Source organism: Panicum virgatum, chromosome 6K, assembly GCF_016808335.1.
Source record: "Panicum virgatum strain AP13 chromosome 6K, P.virgatum_v5, whole genome shotgun sequence".
Lineage (NCBI taxonomy): Eukaryota > Viridiplantae > Streptophyta > Magnoliopsida > Poales > Poaceae > Panicum > Panicum virgatum.
The window spans coordinates 38,771,141-38,774,147 of record NC_053141.1 but is presented as its reverse complement, the minus strand read 5'-3'; the positions used below and the strand labels follow the sequence as shown (position 1 = coordinate 38,774,147).

Sequence of the window (3,007 nt, the reverse complement as noted above, 5' to 3'; positions counted from 1 at the left end):
GGAGGACACTTGGGTGGGCCAAAGGCCATTCAAAGAACAGTATCCATCAATTTACAACATTGCTCGCCAACCACACGCATCAGTAGCGAGTGTGTTAAGTTCAGAACCCCTAAACATTTCATTTAGAAGGGCATTGGCGGATGAAAAACTCCAAGAATGGCTTGATCTGGTAGCTAAGATAACCAACATCAATTATTTGAAGGGAGTGATCACTTTAGATGGAATTTACATAAATACGTGGTCTTTACTGTTAGATCTATGTACCTCCACAAGATAAACCAGCATGCTCCCTTTCGCCACAAATTGATTCGGAAACTAAAAATTCCTCTCAAGATAAAGATCTTCTTATGGTTTCTCCAAAGAGGAGTTATCCTAACAAAAGATAATCTAGCCAGGAAGAATTGGAAGGGGAGTTTGAAGTGTTGCTTTTGTAATTGAAATGAATCAATTACACATCTCCTCTTTGATTGTCACCATGCAAAGGAGATTTGAAAGATAGTCTATTTAGCTAGAGGGTTAACCCCGCCAAAATCTATTTCCCATATGCTAGGAAATTGGCTATCAAATTTTGATAACAACGAGAGGCGCGTTGTTTTGGTGGGGTAGTTGCATTGTGTTGGGCTATTTGGAGATGCCGTAATAATATTATTTTTAACAAAGCCAAGTATTCATCATTTATGCAGGCTGTTTTCAGGGGGACCTACTGGTTGCGCTTATGGGCGCAACTGCAGTGTAAAGATATGGTAAAGGTGTTGTTCCAAAGGGCGAGTCTTGCATTGGAGGCCGTTGCTTTGGAGATAGCCAATCACGGGTGGAAACATAACCTTAGGATTGGTTTAGATCATTTTTCCTTTGTTCATTCCCCCAGTTAGCCAATAGATGGCTGTGTAATAATTATTGGGCTGTGTACACTTTGTAGAGGCCGAAAATCATTTCCATTATCTAAAAAATGTCCCAGTGCTACCTGAGGAAAACCACGTCACTACAGTCCTGGGTCTTTCAGAAGATGCAACAAAATTGAGCGGTCAATTTCATTTCTGGTACATATCCATGCCTGATTGATCAGTTACTTCTGTTCGCTGCAACCAGCCAACAGTATTTTTCTCTCACACTAAACCAGCACCAGCCACCAGCCATCAGCCAGTCAGCAGTACTTTTCTCTCACAACAAATCAGCACTAGCCACCAGCCACAGCCAGCCGAACAGAGTGGACGTACTGTGCATGGAACTTCTCTTGTTGATACAGTGTCGTACTGTGCATGTGTAGTGGCTAGAATTTTGGCTGGGGACATGGTTGGATCTGTTGTCTTGTTGAACATGCTGTCAAATGCAGAAGAAACTCCAAACGGTGTACCGGAGTACATGGGAAGAGTGTCTGACCTATGTTCGTCTGTAATTGCCTGTACTTGGGTTCTGCTGCTGTTTGCTGGCTTGCTGCATTTGCGACGTGTTACTGAGTTCCACTTCGCTATCGATTATTGTGCAATCGATTTGCTAAAAATGGTTGATGTTTCATAATGATTGGAAATTCGAAGGCGCTGAGCACCAAAATGAGCTTTGGAAATAGGATTTTTGCTGAGGAAACAAGATCCAGAGGTTCAAGCATGCATTCATATATGTTGACGCTTCGAAATGGTATAGCCTGTGGTTCAAGCCTACTGTCCCATCATTTCCAAAACCGTTTGTTGAAGATATGCACATGATCAGATATACTTGGCATGTATGGCAGGCTCTCGGTGATTGTGTAGATACGGCTCCAAGTTATTTTTGGATAGAGTAGATATTGTTTGTTGTAAATCTTTCTCTTCTTGTGTTGTAATCCAGATACTTGTTCACCCAGTTGTAATGCCACGCTAGGGGCTGTTCCAAGCCTATTTAACACGGAGCCGTGAACCCGAGAGGGCGTCACGTTATAGCCATTCTCACATGGTAATCAGAGCTAGGCTAGTCCACAATCTCCTCAATGGGATCTACTTCCGCGCAGCCTACATCGTTCTCTCTGATCGGTTGTCCGGTCACCGAGAAACTGGGGAAGAACAACTTCCCGCTATGGCGCGCCCAGGTTCTCTCTGCTCTTCGTGGTGCTCAAGTTGCCTACTACCTCGACCCTGACACCCCGGTGCCACCGCAGAAGATTCCCAAGGCGGCGGACAAGCCGGATGATCTTATTCCCAACCCTGCCTATGAGCAGTGGGTTGCCAAGGATCAGCAGATCTTCAATTATCTGCTGTCCTCGGTCTCTAGGGACATTCAAGTGCAGGTTTCTACCTGCACGACTGATGCCGAGATGTGGAGATCCATTGAAGATATGACCGCATCTCAGTCTCGTGGTCGGGTAATCAATACCCGCATGGCGTTGGCCACGGCGCAGAAGGGGAGTTCTTCCATCGCTGACTTCTTCAGCAAGATGAAGTCCCTTGCAGACGACATGGCGGTGGCAGGCAAGAAGTTGGAGGATGAAGAGATCACCTCCTACATCCTTGCCGTGCTTGACACTGACTACAACCCAGTCGTGTCAGCCATGACAGCTCGCGTTGAACCTCTTACCCTCGGCGAGCTCTTCACCCAGCTAGTGAGCTGGGAACGGCGGATGGATCTGCTCTCAGGAGGCTCTGGTTCCTCTGCGAACATCGCCTCACGTGGTGGCCGTGGAGGCTTTGGACGCGGCAGTGGAGGCCGCATATGTGGAAACGGTGGTGGTCGCGGACGTGGCTGCGGCAACAATGGAGGCAGCGGCGGCCGTCAGCATCAGCCCAACAATGGTGAATGTCTAACCTGCCAGCTATGTGGCAAGGAGGGACACACAGTTATACACTGTTACAAGCATTTTGATGCCTCCTTCCAAGGTGTTCAGGAGCAGCGCTCGGCTTCCTCGGCTACAACATCCTACGGTGTGGATACCAATTGGTATTCTGACACAGGCGCCACCGATCACGTCACAGGAGAATTGGAGAAGCTCACGGTCAGGGACAAGTACAAAGGCAATGACCAGGTACACACCGCCAAT

At 47.2% G+C, this 3,007-nt stretch overlaps 1 non-coding gene across 1 annotated transcript; it reads left to right on the top strand.

The window, feature by feature from the left end:
• Nucleotides 1-2,446: 2,446 nt before the first annotated feature.
• Nucleotides 2,447-2,585, top strand: LOC120639367. The gene has a single exon (XR_005661372.1). It is a non-coding gene; the product is annotated as a small nucleolar RNA Z247 (small nucleolar RNA).
• Nucleotides 2,586-3,007: the final 422 nt, after the last annotated feature.